We start from the raw sequence: 20492 nt of genomic DNA on the forward strand, positions 1-20492 counted from the left end.
TTGCTTTTGATACATTTCTTTTTCTTTTCCTTTTTTGGCAGTACCAGGGTTTGAACACAGAGCCTCACACTTGCTAAGCAGGCACTCTACCACTTCAGCCACAGCTCCAGCCCTTTTTTGCTTTAGTTATTTTTCATATAGGGTCTCACATTTTTTACTTGGGGCTGGCCTTGGGCCACAAACCCCTGACTCCCTAGTAGCTGGGATGACAGGTGCATGCCACCACACCCAGATTGTTTGTTGAGATGAGATCTTGCTAACTTGCTCCTGTCTCAAACAGCAATTCTCCTGATCTCTTCCTCCCAAGTAGCTGGGATTACAGGCATGAGCTGCCATACAGAGCTTTGACTTGTGGTTTTCTGTAAGTTGGACATGTGGACATGGAAACCTCATGGCATGAGGGCCTCTCTTAGGTCAAGTTCCATTCCTTCCAGCACATTCATGAAAGGCCCTATACTTGGCTTTGACACTGTGGTGAGGCCCACAGAGGTCATACCCCTAGGTCACCCCCACCTTTCATACGTAATGCTCTCCTGAAAGCCCACTGCTCTAACATGCAAGAGACAAGCAGCTCACTGCATATTAGAAGGGAAGGTTCTGAACCCAGGAAGCAGAATATTTTCTTGACTTTCAGTCTCACAGTACCCCACAAACCAAGCCTTGAGAACTGATATTCAATCAATATTGCTTTAGAATTGAGGGAACTGGTAAATGCCTCACTGTACTCACCTTTTAGACACAATCTTCGACTGTATTTGTCCTGAATTTCACATACACTTTCCAAGTATATTCTTTTCCTTCACAATTGAACACACCGTTGTCTGGCTTCAATCCAGTGGGCATCTGATGGAGGCTAGATATTCCCCACTTTGAGCACTCCTAAGGATTTCCATCTTGGTCTCAATTACACTGAGTTTATGAAACCTGCCCTTCTTATCACTGGCATCAGCACTTCATTTCTCTATTTTCACTCATTCTTATAAAATAAGGTCAAAATGCAAGAAAATATTCAAATACTTGCACAAATGCTGCCGAACAGTCAAAAGGTAACACTGCTGAACTGGAACTTTTGGCTGGCAGGCTGCATCACTGTAACGGCTCGAAGTGCCGGTTTACCCACCAGTGTGGGACAGGGGTGGTCTCAAGGGATTGGTGGTATGTAGGTGAAAGTAAAATGTATAAAAAAGAAGGATGTGCTGAAGTCAAAGGTATAAGCCAAAGGTCACCTAGAATGATGATCTCAGCTGCTGAAGCTCAGTGGGGTGCCACTGGGCAGGTGCTGCCATGCAATGAGGCTGTGGTTCAGGACTGTTCTCCAAGCAGTGCGTGTTGCCTCGCAGACATGCTCTGAAAGCTTCCGGTATCCCTAAATCTAGAGGTGCATAGGGGAGAGAGGTCATAGGATCCACCATCCTGTCTCACAGCTGGAGAGATTCTGCAAGCCCATCAGAGAAATTCGTCAACTTCTTGGTCGCACCTACCACCACCACCACTGCTGCAGGTTGATCTGCTGGAGGGGGTTGGGAGTGGAGGATGGGGACAGGGGACAGGCTGCTATCGTTTCCAGAGATAGGGGGCTTACAGCCAACAGAGTGGTGAAAGGACACTTAGTATTCCCTGAAGACATTCCTCAGGAGGCCAAGTGCCTGGAAACACATCCAGGAGCTCTCTGCCACGGAGCAACCCTGGCAGGAACACCACTTCTGTCTCCAAGCTTGTAGGGTTGTGAGATCCTTGGAAAATTAGCAGTTCCAGGACATATGCTGAGAAATGACCCCTTCTCCTCAGCTACCTGAGAGCCAAGAGCCTTTCCTCAAAGCTTCACTCTTAAGAGGGTTCGCCTCATGTGGGAAAGATGTGAGGAGGTGGTGGTGAAAACCTGCAGTTTTCATCCATGCCTACCTAGCATGTTAGCGGGACAGAGCTATCCCAGGCATGGAACCTGGGCCACCGAGCTGCCTCTGCCTTGTCTTTCTGAGTGGCTCTGAACAAGTTCCCTCAATCACAGAAGAGGGCTGATCTCTGTCAGGTAAGTGCTATACTCAGGTATTAGAGGGTTGGTGAAATGTGAAAAAAACAAAGTACTATTAAAAATATATTGCAGGAGGTATTTATGCTCTTCTCAGCTGAGAAATGTAAGTTTGACCCTCAGACTTATAACACACTATGAGAGAGGGGAGGACAGTGGGGCATCTATCCAGCCTAGAACAAACACAGCAAAACTACAAAGCCAGTTGCTTGGGAATCAAATCCTCTCAGGCCGTTCCTTTTCTTTCACCTGCCAGGCTATAGGGTTGCAAGTTCCCTTCAAGATGTTGAGGGTATATGTGGACTTTGTTCTCAAGGCCAGACATGAAAACGGCCTTTAATCAAATTTAACACCAAGCACATTTCTTCAGAATTGCTAAGGCCGCCATTTTGTGTTTTGCTTTGAGTTCGCAAGACCTAGTTCGAAAGGCAGTTTTCCTTCTCCCTTTAAAGAAACTGGGTAAGCAAGGTGGGTTTTGTGACTCTGATTTTGCAAGGCTCCTTGCAGACAATGCAAGAACTCCTGCCCTGCAGCCGCAGGAAACCAAACACCTGAGCTGGGCAGGAACCCTACCTGGGTCCACAGTGGAGGCCAGCAAGACAAGGGGAGGGAAGGGGCGGGGCAGCTCCCCACCAGCTGAAAGCCTACTTTTGTTTGAACCACATCCCTACCTGAGGGGAGGGAGGAGCCAGGCCTTGCAAGGTGTGATTTTCCCGAGGGGCCGCTGCTAACATGAAGCCGACCACCCTGTGGGCCTGTGGCTGCAGGAAGCCCTGTGCGGCCTGTCTGATCTCTTGGGCGTGGAGCTGGGAGGAAGGGCTTCTCTCCACCATTCGGGGTTGGTTTGTGCTGGAATGCCACGCTTTCAAAGTGTCCCAGTGATGGCACTTTCTAAATATGTATAGCGATGGCCAGATAAGAACCCAAGCGTCTGGCTTGCCGGGTTCATGCCCGCCTGTGGCCCCTTGTGCTGCTGGAAACCTCAGGCCTGGTTGCAAATGGAGTTCTCTGCCAGGACCCCCACTTTCCCAATCTTTACTTACGGGATTAGAAAAAGAAGAAGACGAGTCGCCTCCCCCATTCCCCCCCTCCCCGCCTCCATCCTCAGCACCCCACGACTCAGTCCAGGTGACCCAAATGGCTGAGTCAACTTGAAGCCACCCGAGCGCCCCCCCCACCTCACCCGGCCTCGGCTGGCCACCCCCAGCCCCCTCGCCCCTCGCTCGGCCCCACAATGCGCCCTTGTGCCGGGCCTGCAGCCAGGCCGGGGGATTTGGCGCGGGGATGGGGGTAATACCCGTTAGATATTTAAAACAGAGCAGAGAGAACAAAGCAGGCCTTTGTGCAGCGCGGCGGCCAGGCCGGGAGCCGCAGGCCCCGCGCGCAGTTCGGCGGCGCATGCGCATGCGCGGCGCGCGGGCCTGCCCGAGTCCGCACGGCGCTCAACCCCAGGTTCGCGCGGTTCTGCCTTAACCCCTTCCCCGCCCGCTCCCCGCGGCGGACTCAAAGAGAAGCTGGCTTTAATCTGCTGGCTGCGACATATTTAATTGAAAAAAGAAATAGTCATTTCTCCACGGTTCTGTAGGAAGCATAGATCATTAAAAGAGAATGATATACCAATTGGGAACACAGGTTTTAAATGACCGGGGATAATAGGACACTTGGGCCACGTAAAGAACAAGGCATTTGGAAAAGACGCCTTCTTTGCACGCAAGAAGGAAAACCTTTTTACAAGGAATGGGCCTCTTCTGTTTTGTTTGGGCTGGGTGACTCGATCCTTCATTTTCCTATTTATTGTCACTTGGGATTTGGAAGATAGGTTGGTTATTGTCAAGGCTTGGACTTTTGGGCTGTAGGCCAGTCGGTGTTTATTTAAAACAAAACAAAACAAAACAAAAAAACCCACAAATAATAGCTAACTAGGAGTTGTGCGTGGTACAAGGATGAAGTCGTGTTATGAACCAAGGAATTTGTGTGTCTGTGAAAGGGAGAGAGACAGAGAGAGAAATTAAACACATTTTGTTGTTATTGGGAAAGGAGGTTGATGATATCTCTCAAGGGTAGACTGAGTGACCCACCTGGTGGGGAAGTGATGTGCAAACTACCCCATTCTGCTTTGTACTGACAAAGATTACCTCAAATATGTAATAGGGGAAGGAGAGGCAGAGGCTGGAGGGAGCCAACTGCAGTCTCAGAAGTGAGTTATTGTGCTAGAATTATCCAGATGGATGGGAGAAGACAGTCTCAAAACAATCAGACAATTCCACAGCCTTTCAAAGGCTCCAGGGCCCAACTCCAGTGAGGTAAGATGGACAATTTCCATCTATCAGTTAGGGGGAGTAGAAGGAATCAAAGGTATGTCCAATGACTTGTAGCATAGCTCTGCAGTAGCTCACTTCTCTCTGCCTATATACACACATGGAGGAATTCATGGCTCTTTGTCTTTCCTTAATAGCTCAGTGTTGGGGGCTGGGTAAGTGATCCCATGAATGTGAAGGGATTTTTCTTTCCTTCTGGTTCTGGGGACTGAACCTAGGCCCTCGAGCATTCTAAGTACATGTACACTGAGCTAGCCCCAGCAAAGGGATTTTTATGTGAGGCCATCTTGGCAAGAGGCTCCCTTACCATCCTTGACCTCTAGGTCTCCAGGGCAACTGCTCCTGGGACGTCACTGGCACCAAATCATGTCCCTTAAAGGCCACACTGCAGCAAGGGCAGATAAACAATTTCTCAGCAACAGTCACGTAGCAAACTGATTCTTAAATGTGGGCTGATTAGTGAGGATGATGTAAGTGGTTTTTTTCCACTCTCTTCACATTCTGGCTCCAGAAATCTGGGCCTAGGACATAGTCTAGGAATGTACCTTGGTTTGTTTGTTTGTTTTCTGTGGCACTGGGGATCGAACCCAAAGACTTGTGCTTGCCTAGCAAGCACTAAGCTATAACCCCAATCCTGAGACTGTACCTTGGAATGTGAGCAAGGGCACATTGTGGTGACACTTAGAGAAGTACTTCTTTTACGCACAAGGGCACAGTCTTTCCTTTCTGCTTCCCCAGCCCATAGCTCAGTTCCTTCCTCTCTCCTCTCCTCTCCCTAAAATCATCTTGTCTTTATATAAAGGTAGTTGTGTAAACAGGCTCCAACATGGCAACCCTGCATCTTTCTCTCCTCATATACCAGTTCCACTTTGAGCCACAGTGACTTGCTTGACCAGCAGAACATGCTGAGAATAACATTCTGGAACTTCTGAGGCTTGGTTCCAGTCATGTGGACTGAGTGATGTCTATCTTGGGCATCCAGTTCATGCACTTTTCAGATGGTTCCAGCCATAGCCATCACTTGAGAACCACAAAGCACTCTGACTGAGAACTCATTAACTGAGCCTTGTCAACCCAATGATTGTGCTAAGTCACTGAGTTTGAGGGCAGTCTGTTATGTGGCAATTGGTAACTGAACAGGAATCAAATGGAGAGTGGAAAGAGGATCTTCTGACATCTCAGCCACTTTAAAGAACTCTTACTTCTCAGCCTTCCTGTCCCTGCATCACCATCACCCTTCCTTTCGGAACTGTGCCTGGCACACAGTCCCATACAAACCTTGCATGCTTACTAATTGCTCTGTATGTGTTAGTTTCCTCAACTCTAAGGATGCCTGGAGGGCAGGACCCTGTCTTATTTGATTCCTTCTCTCCTCAGCACTGAAGGATTCACCGAGCTGTTCTAGAGGGTCAGTTTTGGAGAATAACAGCTAGAACAGCATTTCCAGGTGCCTGAGTATCTTAGTGTCTGATCCGTGGCATCTGACATCTGCTTTTCCATGGCCAGTGCTTGGGCCCACCCAGGAGGTGGACACCTGGCTAAGAGTGTGAACCTCTTCCACACTGTGGCAAGTCAGGGAAGGAGTCTGGGGCTAAGGTGGCAGGTGCTAATCTATTTAGATTTGTCCCCCTTGAGGAAGACCAAAACTGTGTGGGCAAGAGCAAACTCCACATAGGTGTGAGCCCCTAGGACCCATTCTTGGAGCCCCCAGGGCTAGCTGAGAACACACCAAGGACCTCCCCTCACTGCCCATCTATGGCAGTATGTCACGTGAAGTGTCCAAAGTGGGACACAGTTTAACTTAGGTAGAACCTGGTATCTGTAAGCCCAGTGCCTACTCAGAGCTTGGGGGATGAGGAGCAAATGGCAGGCCAAGGGCAGTTCAGAAGGAATCTCTTCCATTCCTCAATCATCTCTTTGTGAGCCAGACCTGGCTTTAGGCACTGGGGATGCAGTTGGGAAAGAGGCAGACAAAAAGTGGGGAGCACTTAGAGTCTGACACACATCTCACGACCTGGGCAGAGCTTGGCTGATGATGGGCATGGGAGTTGTTGCAGTCTTTCCTCCTCATTAGAGCTCACCTTCTGACTTCACTGAAAGACCTAGAACTGTCTATGAGGTGAAGTGGGAATGTATGTGAACGTTAGTAAAGGCTCACGGCGTGAGTTCAAAGTCCTAGCTCCACTGTGTTTGGCCCTGTGACTTTGGACAAGTTCTTTAACCTCTGTGGTCCTCTAGTTTCTCATCAGTAACACTACAACAGTAGCAGTAGTAGCACTTGCCTTGGGGGTCTGTGAGATGCTACCAGCACAGCGAGCACTTTTGGCTGTAGGTACTCAGGAACCATTGATTCCTATCATCTGTGCATTCTCCAGAGCACAGGATGTGAAACTCTCTGAAAGGTTCTGACTGAGGCAGCACAAATAACTTTTGCTTAGAAAAACCGAGAACTAGGAAGGAAAAGGAGGGGTCTTCCTTGGAACCACATTGCCAGGGGGCTTGCTGCTCCAGGCCTCTGTCCCTGAGATGATCACTCCAGTGCTATGGAACACAGGTCTGGTCTTCCTTGCCAGGGTGTGCACATGTCCCACTGCAGACTGCCCCTATGAACTTGGAGTTTCACACAGCCCCAGAGCCTTTGCTCCTTCTTGTAAACTTGGGATGAGCTTGGCTTTCCTCTGGCTATGCCAGGGGCTGCTCGTGGGTAATTGTCTGACCCAGTAACCAGAGAAGACATAGGGCTAAGCAGGCAGGAAACTGAGCCAGAGCCTCAGGAAGCACTGATCCCACTTCTACTTTCAGTGCTAGGAAAGCTGTGTTTCACAGTTCAGTTCCCATTCTCCCTCTTAGCTTCCCAGACTGGGCAGATAAGGAAACAACACATAATGCTGGGGACATTTTCTGAGAGGGGACAGCTGCCCCACCCATGGGTCTGCCTTGCTTTTGCTATCCCCCAATGTAAATCCATCTGCTAGGGATGAACTGCTTCCCTCTTTGCCATCAAGCACATGCTGGAATCAGGGTCTCTTTCTGAGCAGCTCATCAATGTCGCACCAGCATCCAGATGTCACTGAGAGCTGCTCACCTTGGGATGGAATGTAGTGTCCACTGAGACACCTAGATCTCGGTGGGAGGGTCATTTTCTTGAGAAAATGTCCGCTTTACCTCATCTTTCTGGGGCCCACTTCCTGACCAAGGTAAGTGGAGCCCCGGTGCTGTGTCTGGGCCAGATTCCAAACCCCCGGTGTTTCCAATACAGAGGGGTCATGCTTATTGTAAATCTTCAGTCAAAGTAGTTTAACAGAAAGAAGACATTGGATCCTTCCCTAGGACATTTCAATAGTTTGATTTTCACTGTCATCTAACCTCAAGACCCAAAACAAAAACATAAAGCCCCACTGGTCTGACTGGTTTTCCCACCATATTTTATTACCTTCTAAGAAGTCTACCTTATTAGCATATCTGGTCACTTGATGAACACCTAGGGAATGACTGGCTTCTTTTCCTCCCTAGATGTAATTCTTTGGGCTCTCCACCCAGGGTCACTACTAAGCCATATGGCACCTATGTTCAGATCTGTAGGAGGCACCCATTCTTCTGGATGGATGCAGTCATGCCAGGGCACAGCTCGTCTAGCAGAGTACAGATTGGATTTCAGCCCCCATCTTCTCTCTAAGCCAGTTAGCCTTGTACAGTGAACCACCTGCACAACTACACATGGTGTGCCTCCACCCAGTGTCACTAGCTCTTTTTTCTTTTTGGAAAAGTGTTTTTAGAGAGGAAAGAGGAAGAGGAGCAATGTTGCTGTGCATTTAAGACAGGTTCCTGGAGGCGTAAGAGCGACACCTTAGTGTTGGTATGTTTTGAGGTCTGGGAGAGGTCCACATTCCCTGGAACAGAAAACTAAGTTTTGAAGTTAAGGTAATTTTGGGGAATGGAACAGCTGGCCAGTCTGCCGTAATCCTGCCCAGAAACCTGACAGCAAACAGCTTTGGATTGCACATTTGGATGCTTTCAGGGAATTTCCAAGAACCATCACCCTCTTCTGAGAAAGACAGGGTAGGTCCATACCACTGCTCTCCCCTCACCTCCTCTGGAGCTTTGGCCTGTGGTGAGGACATCTGGACAAAGGGAGTTTGAACCCATCTCTGCTTTCACATTTAAATCCAATCACCTGTCAAGAGGCTTGCCTTTCCTGCTTTGATGAATTCATTTACAGAGTTCTTCATGGTGTGGTCTGGAAGGTGGGGGGAGGAAAGTCTGGAAGACGCCCTGCAGGGTCTCAGGGGTATCATCTTCCCCTGCTGTGACCCAGCATAAGCAACTCTAAGACCAAAGGAACCGTACACAGCACGTCCATAACATGCACAGACCTCAGGAGGAATCATGACAGTGTAGTGGGGTATTTTGTAAAGGGATACATTAATAAACCCAGCATCAAATCCTATAAGCAATCAAGGGCTATCAGGAAGTGTAGAGATACTTGTTCATTCATTCCGTCCACAAACATTCACCAAGTAGTTATCAGGTGCCATCCCTTTGTAGGCTCTGGATGAAGTGGCAACCTTCAGTTGAAATGCCATTTCTTCAGAAAGACTTTCCCGGCCACCCCTTCCCCAGACTGGGGGGTCCCTGTGTGAACCCACTTTTGGGAAACAGCATCCACTTTAGCTGCTTGAGTCACTGTCTTCCCCTACTAGACCCAGTTCAGGAAGAGAGGGACCTTGATTCCTGCAGTCATCAAGATGGTTACTGGCACAATGTGGCCCTAAATGATATGGGTTAGTGACGCCGATTTGTTGCCCAAGCACTGGAAATTAAAATGGGCTCTCCTCCGTCAATGCTCCTGTGTTTAGGAAATGCAGCCCCTGTAGTGAGGCTGATGCAAGTGAGATTTCTTCTGCTACTAAGAGGTTTGAGGCTAGATGAGCCATGATTCTAGGACAGATGGGGACCCACAGGCTGGCACAAGAAAGGGGTAACTGGAGTATAAGGATAAACAGGTTAGAGTTCACCTGCCTAGACACTCCTAGATACCTAGGAAAGGAATAAAGACAGGATGAGGAGCATTCCGTGGGCCTGATGCTGACCTTCCCCATGCAACCATGTGACCCTTAATGGGTCAGCCAGACCAGGAGGTGGCATGAGAAAGAGGAGCCTTGCCATAGCTACTTGGCCTGTCTCCTGCACCTCAGAATCCTGGGTCTGGTTATACTCATTGTCACTGTGTATAGGGCCCACGTCACTGCTGGGAGGGAGATTATCTGGGCCCTGGTTGTTGACAGCACTATTTTATTCTTGATGGGCCAGTAACTCCTGTTGTTCTGTTTCCAATAGCAACAGAAGGAAAAGGTTGCCTTTCTGCTTTGGGAGTTATTTTTTTGTCCTGTGGGATGAACTGCAATCAGCTCAGGGCCCCAGCCTGAAGGTACAATGCTCTGGGGTTCCCACTGAGGCCTTGGCCTAGGCCCTGGTGGCCAGCAGGGAGGAGGTCAGCTTAACTCCACTTAAGGCAAACTGGAGGTGGCTAGGGTGATAGGAGCTCCCCAAGTGTGGAGCTATCAGCTCTTCTGGGATTGAGTTCAGCTTTAGTTCTGAGTGACTACCAAATATTGCTGATAGCTACTTTGGGTAGAGTGGAGAGAGGGAAAAGCAGAGAAAAAAAGAAAAGGAACTTCTGTTGAAGAGAAAAGTATGAGAGAGAATGGTGAAAGAAGAAAGGTAACCATGGAGAAAGACAGTGACACCATCAATCACCTCAGGCATCCCTTGGGATGTGAAGTCAAAATGGGGTGACCATTCAGGCTTGGGTGAAAACAGTGGGGTTTTCTCTGGCAAGGGTTGACTTCAGAGAGAGATGGAGCTGCCATTATGGATGAATGGATGGATGGTATAGATGGATGAATGAGTGAATGAGACAAAGACCAGTGGGATGGGAGTTGCCAGGGATTAAGTGAAAAGGGGAAGAAAAAAGTAAGTGGAAGTAAGAGAATCCAATGAGGGGGTTTAACTATTTTAAGCAGGAACTGTGAACTACAGAGTTTTTGCCAAAGGGTGGTTTAAGAGGGCCTTCCCCCTTCCTCCCTTCCGATCTCCTGAAGTCACCCTAAATAAACATGCAATCTAAGTGAAAATAGTGTTTTCATAGTAACAATTTGGAAGAAAAGTCCCCAGATCCTGAATCTCCAGCTGTCCACAGAGTGGTCACCCTTTAAGAAACTCCAGAGCTGCTTACTCCTCACCTGCGAACCATTGTGTCTGCTTTCTCCAGATCTCAACCCAGGCCAGATATAGTCAGGCTTTTGACGGACAGGTGAGGGCCTGAAACTTGATTAGAGGCAGAAAAATGAGCTTTAGATTTGAGAATATTCCTATTGGTAAAGCTTTCAGTCACCCCTACTTAGGGATTTAGGGTTTCGATTACTCTAACAATAGCTAAGCACTGGGTGGATTGTCTCTTCTAGACCCTCAGTGAGAAATGCTAAGTACAGGCTTTTCCTTTAAGGAAGGCTAAAGGGGATAGTTCACTGGAGTCGGGGTCAAGGGTAGGGGTCAAAGGGCTACACCTCTCAAGTCTTGAACCTATAATGTGAGCATCTATCTCAGACGTGGGCAAGATTCTTCTTTCATGGAAGGTCCACATCAGAAACCAGAGCTGACAGAGGGACATGGTGAATCACATTACAGCAGCTGCCTACGGTGAGACAGGAGAGGCTGGGGAGAAGGGTGACATTCTTAGGTCCCTACTAGCTCATTGGGGACTTTCTAGACTCTGGGTAGATCCGGTCCAATAGCCTGTGTGGCTGTGCTCTCAGGTGAGTCTGGGTTGCCTTTAATGTCAACATAAACACTGCCTTTTCTCTAAAAAGATTCGATGTCGTGGTCAAGCCTATGCAAATACAAGGCTTAGGAGATCTGATTCCCAGAGAAGCACTGACCCTACCCAATATCTTGGAAAGGAGTTCTGGAGAGAGGGAAAGTGGGAGGGAGGGAAGGAAGGAGAGAGAGAGAGAGAGAGAGAGAGAGAGAGAGAGAGAGAGAGAGAGAGAGAGAGGTTGACCCAGGTATAGTGGCCTTGTGGGTAGGGGAAAGGTACACTGTATTTGGGACAAGAGTCAAGTGAAACTCTAAGAAAAATGTCACCCCTGAAGGGTGAATAGCTTGCCATATTTGAAGCTTCCAAGGAGCCGAAAGTGCTCCTTTGATCAAGGAGATGACAGAAAAATGTGTCAGGCAGAAATACTCTCCCAGGGAGGCAAGTAGTTTAATGGGTTTTCAGAGAAGGGTGGGAGACCATTTTGTCTTTCCTTTCTGAGGACAGAGTTTGGGCCTGCTTTTCTCAGTGGTTACGTGTTTGCTTTTGTGATCTTCACTGTGGTAATGTCTTTCTGGATAGGCTCATGAGCCCTTTGGCTCCTCCTTTCTGGATTCCTTCCACCATCCTATTGGCTTCCATTTCTAGATCTGCTTCAGTCTGGAGGCGGCTGCAGTGCCCAGCTCTAACTTGTTCCTCTGTCTAACCTCTAAATAAGACCAAGCTTTTAAAACTCATGATTTTTTCCCTTTTGTTATTTAAAGTTCATGTTATTTAAAAAGTTCATTTAAAGTTAGTACTCATGCTATTGACCTGCCTTCTGAATTAAAAATTACAAATAATAGCTGGGTGTAAAAATTAATAATTGGTATTGTGCTTGTACTGTGGTCCCAGCTACTCAGGAGGCTGAGGCAAGAGGATCAATTGAGCTCAGGAGTCTGAGACCAGCGTGGGCAACATAGCAAGGCCCCATCTCAAAAACAGACAAACAACAAATCAATATAATTAAAATAAAACATAAAAAATAAAAGCAAGTCTTCTTCAAGGAACATGTATCAGGAGGGAAAAGAGTTCCTCATGTGTTGAGCCCTGCTGAACTTGACCTTAACTATGATCCCCAATTGATGGTTACCTCCTGTGAGTGGTCTTCATCTGACTTCCTGTTCTCTTAGCTGTCACCAGATTGTTTCTGTTGCTATGACCTGAAAAGAGGGGCTTGGGTTTTCCTATGAAGCACAGCAGCTAATCTCTAGGAGTAAGGAACTAAAAAAGGGGTACAACACTTTAGGTGTAATAACATTGAGGAGGCATTGTTTGAGGCTAAGTTTGAAGCATCAAGAGAAAGGAATAGTTACCAGAACCCAGAGAGAGTACCTGTAAAGAGAGGTCTGCCTGACAGGACAGTGTGGCCTTTGGTATTGGGGCAAAAATAATCCACAGGGATTTGACAAGGAAGAAGCTAGGTGAATAAACAATTCTCTGCCATCCAGTTTTCTGATCCTACCTCCCTTTGCCTGAGCACAATGAGAAATCACAAAGATGCACCTACTGATGCAGTACCAACAGGTCAGTCCTCTGGGGTCCAGGGCAGGGTAAGGGAAGTGAGTGTACATGGAGGAGCAAATGGAGGAGGATAGGTAAGATTTGTTTCAGTAATGTGTAAAGCTCTGCTGTCTTTGTTGTCATACCTGCTCCTGCATGGCTTATAGCTGCTCCCCTTTCTGCTGTTTCTCTAGCCCTGGGACCCCCTAGCCAGGCCATCAGGGTCTAGTTCCTGGGCCCACCCTGTCTCACCCACCATTTCTCTGACACCAGTTCTTCCTGGGTTTGATCTCCAGTACCAGAAAAAACAAAAACAAGACAAACAAACAAAAAAACCATCTTGTAAGATTTCTGCTTCGGCCATAACAAAACAATGGGACACAGATGTCCCCCCACCACACACACTGTAAACAACTAGAAAACTGCACAACACAATGGACTGATGGCTTCAGGTATTGCACAGCAGGCAGCTCAGGCCTGCAGTCTCTGCGATAAAGGAAATAAATGAGGTGAGCCCTATGACTGTGCATTTCAGAATGGAGACACATTCTGGACTGCACAGTAGTGAAAAGAATACCAAGGAGGGCATGGTGTTCTTGCTGACTTACAAGACAGAAATGAGGTCAAAGAGACTTTAGGTGGAAGTTATGGGGCAGAGTTCTAGAAAAGAAGAGGCTGAGTAGGAAAAAGATCCAGAAATCTGCACAAGAGGCCCATGAAGTATTTGCTTATTACTGAGATGTACGACACAGAGTGAAGCTCCAGAAGGCTTGGCAAAGAATGATCAGGACCTATAAACTGAGTGATTCAGAGGATTCACATGGGACTATGAGACAGAAAAATACCAACCAGCTTGACCACCCAGTACATTTAGTAGAGGCCTAATTAGGGTCATGTCCAAACAGTAGGACTAAACTCTCCCTAGGGGGGAAAAACTAACAAACAAGCTTCTAGGACTGAGTGCAGTGGTTCATGCCTATAATCCCAGCTACTCAGGTGGCAGAGATCAGGAGGATTATGGTTCAAGGACAGCCCAGTCTCAGCAAAAAGTGAGTGAGACTCCATTTCAACAAATAAACTGGGCACAATGGTACACACCAATAATCCCAGCTATGGAGGAGGCATAGGTAGGAAGATTAAGGTCTGAGGCTGGCCCTGGGCAAAAAGTGAGACCTTATTTGAAAAATAACCAAACCTCAAAAAGGAGTGGGAGTGTGGCTCAAGTGGCAGAATATCTTTCTAGTAAGCATGAGGTCCTGAGTTCAAAGCCCTGTACTGCCCCCACAAAACAAGCAAGCAAACAAACAAACAAATGAGTTAAAGGAATAATCTTATCCCTAAAAAATTAATGACCTATTAGATAAAAACTCAATGATCTTTAAAGGAAGACATACATACACACACACACACACACACACACACACACACACACACACACACTCAACAACATAGCAAGACTCAAATGTAACTTCTAGTGTTGAAATATACCATATCTGAAAAATTGAGTGGGTGGAATAAAAAATAAAGTAGATGCCAGGTGCAGTGCCTCACACCTTTAATCCTAGCTACTTGGGAGGCTGAGATTGGGAGGATCAAGATTTGAGACCAGCCTACCCAAATAATTCATGAGACCCCCATCTCCAAAACAACAAGAGCAAAATGAACTGTGGCTCAAGTGGTAAAGCACCTGCTTTGCAAGCGTGAGGCCCTGCATTCAAACTCTAATCCCACCAAAAAAAAAAAAAGAAAAAGAAAATGTAAATTAGACACTATAGGAGAAAAATCAAAGAAATAACAAATATATATGTATATATATACAGCAATGGAAACTATCCAAAATGAAGCACACAGATGAAAGACTTAAGAAAATACAAAGAAAGAAATGAACAAAGTTCCCATAACCCACTGGCCAGTATCTGTGGTCAACATCAACATAAGTAACTAGAGAGAAGAAGAGAGGGAACAGATTCTTGAAAAAATGATGGCCAAAGGTTTTCCAAATTTGATTGAAAAAAATCCCTAAATAATCCAAAAATTGCAATGAGCAACAACCAAGGTAAAACCATATTAAGGACCATCATAATCAAATTACTAAAATTAACAATAAAGAGAAAAATCTGAACAGCAGACTGAGAAAAAGATGTAATTTAGTGTTACAGAGAGAATAAGAAATATTAGACTTCTGGTCACATTACACAAGCAAGAAGACAATGGAATGACATTTTTAATGCACCCTAAGGAAAAAAAAAAAATCAACCTAGAATTCTATACCCAGTGAAAATGCCCTTTAAAAGTAAAGGCATAAGGAAGACTTTTTGAGACAAAACTCTAGAGAGTTCACCACCAGCAGATCTGCATTCCAAGAAATGTGAAAGAAAATCCTTTAGGCAGAAGGAAAAATAGTGTTTGGATCTACAAAAAGAATGACAAGTGTAAGAAATGGTGAACACGAGGGTCACACAAACATAACATCAATTGTTCCAGATAAAATGAAATATAAGAGAAGCCCTCATCCAAACAAGACAGAGAAGACGACAAAGACAGCAAAGAACAGATGGAACAAATCGAAAACAAATGTAACGTACATGTTGCATGTACTTTTAATTAGAGAAACCCCTTCAAAATCTAAAAGCACAAATACTTTACAATTAAAATATAGTATAAAAAAGATATACCATGCAGCACTTAAAAGAGAGCTGTATTCATTACAGAAAAAGAAGACTTCAGAACAAGGGATATCACAGAGACAATTTTTGATGATAAAAAGAAAAACTTAACAAAATAAAACACTTCTAAGTGTATGTGCACCCACTGACAGAGTTTTCTAACACATGAACCAAAAAAGTGACAAAACCTAAAAATCAAATCCACAAATCCACAACTTTAGTTTGCATATATATATATTTCATCACTCTTTCTCAGGAACTCATAGAACAAATATGCAGAAAAATCAGTAAATCAATAAGAATATAGGAGTTGAACATTACCTGTCAACTTGACCTAATGTTTATAGAATACTCCATGTAACAACAGAAGAACACCCATGTCTTTTCAAGTTTCCATGGGAAAGTCACCAAGATAGGTTACAATTTGGGTCATAAAAAAGACTAAATTTTTAAAAAAATTGGCAGTACTGGGGCTTGAGTTCAGGGTCTCACAATTGCTAGGCAAGTGCTCTGCCACTTGAGAATTTTTTAAATTTGAAATCTTATTACAAAATAAAGTAGAAGCAAAAACTAGAAAAATGTTTGGAAAAATACCCAAATATATAGAAGTTAAACATTACTTTTTAAATAATCTCTGAGTCAAAGAAGAAAATGTGAGGATAATTTAAACTTAGTTTGAACTGAATGAGAATCACTATTTTTGAGTGTGAAATTCAGTGTATTTTTAACAACTATATTTAGCATGGTGTGTGATAGTCACCACTACCTAATTCCAGAACACTTCCATCACCCCAAAGAAACCCCATACCCATCAGCAGTCAGTCCTCCTTCCTCCTTCCTCTACGACCAGAGATCATTAATCTACCTTCTATCTCTATGCACTTTCCTATTCTGGATCTCTGGTATAAGTGGAATTCTACACCATTTTTGTGTCTTGCTTCTTTCACTTAGTATTTGGATAGAATTTTAAAGCTTTAAATGCTTATAGTAAAAAAGAATACTCATTTTTAACATGGTTACCAACACAATTCAACAGAGGTAGAACAGTCTTTTCAACAAGTGGTATTGGGATGTCCATATATAAATGAATGAAGTTGAACCTCTACCTCATATCTATAAAAACTAACTGACAATGGGTCAAAGCTATAAATTTAACAGCTAAAAATATATAAATATTAGAAGAAACATATATGTAAGTCTTCATGACCTTGGATTAAGCAATGGTTTCTTAACTATGACATAAAAAAAATAAAGAGGACTTCATCAAAATTAACAATATTTGTGCATCAAAGGACACTATTAATAAGGTGAAAATGCCCATGGAATGGAAAAAAAATTTGCAAATCAAATATATGGTAAAGGACTTATATCCAGAATATATAAATAACCCTTGCAATGCAACAATAAAAAGATAGACAACCCAATTTTAAAAACAGTTAAAGGATTTAAACAGACATCTCTCCAAAGGTATACAAACAGCCAATAAGCATATGAAAGGATAGACACATATTTAGTTATTAGTAGAACATAAATAAAATCACAAGGCAATACCATACCCACTAGGATGGCAATAATATTAAAAATAATAACAACAACAAGTGTTCCTAGAATGTGGAGTATTTGGAGCCCTCATATATTACTGGTTAGAATATAAAATGGTGGCGCTGTTTTGGCAAATGGTTTGGTGGTTCCTTAGAAAGTGAAACATAGAGTTACCATATGAATGACTGGACAATTCCACTCCTAGATATGTACCCAAGAGTTATTGAAAACATGTGCCCACACACACTATACATGAGTGTTCATAGCAGAATTACTATTAGCCAAAAAGTAGAAACAACTCAAATATGCGTCAATGGTACATGGATAAATGAAATGTGATATATCCATATCATAGAATATTATTCGGCCATTAAAAGGGATGGAATTCTGACACATGGGAGAACAACATGGATGAACCTTGAAAACTTTAGGCTAATTGAAAGAATCCAGACACAAAATGTCATACATTATATAATTCCACTTGTATGAAATCAGGATGAGCAAATCTTCATAGATAAATAGTAGAGTAATTATTGCCAGGGGATGGGGGAGGAAGAAATGGAGAGTGACTGCTAATGAGTATGGGTTTTCTTTCAGGAGTGACAAAGGTATTCTGAATGAGTATGGGTTTTCTTTCAGGAGTGACAAAGGTATTCTGAATGAGACAGCTTGTGGTGATTGCACAAGCTGGTGATATACTTGAGGAGCCTAGGGAATTCAACCCCAAATACTGTACCCTGGAATGCTGGTTATTTTAAGATAAGGGCCTCAGGAATCAACAGATGCTGGGAGAGGCTTTACTCTGATATTCCCTTATCTGTCTAAAGACCAGACCCACCAAAGAGGAAAAACAGTTGCCTTTGGTCCATTCTCTGAGGTCTCATCAACTCAACTCACATGGCAGGAAGGAAGACTGAGGATATAACTCCATCTACGCAGACTTTCTCTTACGCTATTGTCTATCTTTCATTTCCTAGGTCCACTCATTGTTCCAAACCGAATCATTTATGAACTCTTGTCTGTTGTCTTGCCCCATTCATTCCCCCAATCATTTATTACCCATCAAGAACCCCCTCCATTCCCCTCCTCCCTCTGTCCAATGAAGAAAGGTAGACAGGCCCTTACACCTCACTGGGTTGATGGGTGACCAAGACTGAGTTCCACTTGTTGGATCTTCCTTCCTTCCTTCTTTCCTTCCATCTTTTCTTCCTTCTTTCCTTCCTCCTTCTTTCCTTCTCCTCTTCCTTTTCTTCATCCCTCCCTCTCTCCTTCCTTCCCTCTCCCTCTCAATTATGGTAAAATACATACACCATAAACTTGATCATTTCAACCATTTTTAAGTGTACAATTCTGTGGCATTAGGTACAGCCTCAGTGTTCTGCAGTCAATACCACTATCCATCTCTAGCAAAACTGAAACTCTGTCCCCGAACTCCCCATTCTCCTCTCCTCACCCCAGTCACCATTCTATTTCCTGTCTTTAGGAATTTGACTACTCTAGGTACCTCACAGAAGTGGAACCACACAGTGTTGCTCCTCTGCTGCTTTTATTTCTTGATGGCAAAAGGTCATGTGGTTCCAGACCTGACCCCTAGGACCAAGTATTTGATGTGATAGCCGGTCGGAGGAGGGACAAGAGAGTCTGCAGCACAAAATTAACCCCTGAACAGAATCAGGAGTGCTCTCCACACCCTGATGACAGCTGGAAATTCTTTCTGCTCTTCTGCAAGTCGAATGATACAAACAGGAGACTATTCAAGCACAATCCCAAACACAGGAATTCTTCCCTCATCATTCTGTCTCCTGGGCCCAGTGAGACAGCTGGACTTCCCACGCAAGCTGATGCGCTCAGCTGTGACTGCCTGTTCCTGGTCAGCCTGCTCCTGCTCCTTCTTGAAGGAGAACACCAGCTTCTTGGGAGCCATGACTGGCTTCTGGTCCAAGTTGCAGAGAGTGCAGTGGGGAACGCTTTCAAAACATCCATTTCTGCTACTTCCAGCAATGAATTCAATCTCCACCACCAGAGGTTGGCATAATTGTATTTACTTAGTCAGTTCTTTGAAATTCATGGCAAGGATTGGAACCTCATTTCTGATCCTTCTCTAGCTTTTGTGAAGGTGAACAAATCCATTCCTTATTACTAAAAGAAAAAAATCCTTCACTGGATTTGGGGCAGGCCACAGCTAGATTGGAAGCAAGGAAAACAAAAAATAAAGGTAGCTCTTGGCCTGGGACATCCCAGGTGGGGTTGGAATGGTCACAAGGACATGTGAAACTTCTCTAGGTGACAAAGCTCAGCTTCTCCAAATTCCCTTGTGAGAATGAATGCTTCTGTGGCTACCCAGCATAGGTAGGTGCCGTGCCAATCAACTTTTACAAAACACATCAGTTGGCTGATGTGTTTTATTCTTTCCTCCCAGGAATTGAAGACTTCACAAGCTTCAGAAATCCTTCTAACTAAAGCTGATGCTGAAAGGAAGGTAGGAAATGTTCTTCCACGTTGTAGAAGACCCCACTGGAGGATGCAGGTTACAGTATGGACATCGAGGGTTGGAGGGGTGGGAGGAAGGTCTAGAGAACAGAGAAGAGGTTTTCCACCACAGACATTGGAAGAAGATGGTGACTTTCTTTTCTGAAAGAGGCAGAGGCTATGGCCCTGGAGGTTCAGCAACAGGATTACATGTACGCTCAGTATCAGGTATTAAATGTAGACCTGGAGGTTGTGGTGGAAAAATAGGCTGGGCGATGCCTGAATGCTCATCCAAGGTCTCTCTGTTCTGGTTCTAGTCTACCCCGTGAGTAGGAGGAAGAGCAGAGGAGCAAACATTGAGTACACGGGGAGGTCATGTGCCATCAGACTTAGCTACTGAGCCTGGGATTTCTTATTTTTCTGAGTACTGCATCATGAACTGGGAGACTGGGCTGGGATGTGATTCTGCTTCTGACTCTGGCCACAGTTTTATCATCTGGGCAATGAGGGAAAAAGACCTAATTAAAAGGCAATAAACCTGTATTAAAAATGTGTAGGATCCACATATATGTGTAGGATTCTCAGCAATGAATAAGAACTGCTCTTTGGCTTGTAGGACTACACAGCGTTTCTCTCTCTCTCTCTCTCTCTCTCTCTCTCTCTCTCTCTTTCACACACACACACACTCAGATGCAGTTGTGATAAGAAGCAATATTCTAACAGGGAATGAGGAAGGAGGGAGTGGATTCTATCTTTGGGATCTCACAGGTTCCTTGGAGGATCCAGTTCTTGAGCAAGTTTGGATAAAGTGCTAAGAGGTAGACATAGTAGCAAAGAAGACAGGTGTGTGTGGGGGGGTCTCTGGCAGATAAAATGGGTGAACAAAAAGAGGGATCAGAAAGCTGGGTGCATGGTGGGTGCCAGCCTCTGGGAGCAGAAAGTAGGTGGCTATGATTTGGGCACATGTTGCATAGTAGGTGCTCAGTCAATAGTTGCTGAATGACAGCATTGAGCTGACAGGGAGGAACAAAAAGATTGAGAAAAAGTAGGCTATAGGGAAGCGCTTTAGCATAAGGAAGAGGTGATCATGCTTTGGGTCACCGCTTCTCAAA

At 45.0% G+C, this 20492-nt stretch overlaps 1 long non-coding RNA gene across 1 annotated transcript; it reads left to right on the top strand.

Moving 5' to 3' along the window:
• The first annotated feature begins 1158 nt into the window (after positions 1 to 1158).
• LOC141421541 (uncharacterized) lies at positions 1159 to 19932 on the top strand. The gene is made up of 4 exons (XR_012446119.1): positions 1159 to 2029; positions 18395 to 18936; positions 19331 to 19390; positions 19698 to 19932. It is a non-coding gene; the product is annotated as an uncharacterized lncRNA (long non-coding RNA).
• The last annotated feature ends 560 nt before the right edge of the window (positions 19933 to 20492 follow it).

This window comes from Castor canadensis, chromosome 3, assembly GCF_047511655.1.
Source record: "Castor canadensis chromosome 3, mCasCan1.hap1v2, whole genome shotgun sequence".
NCBI classification, from domain to species: Eukaryota; Metazoa; Chordata; class Mammalia; order Rodentia; family Castoridae; genus Castor; species Castor canadensis.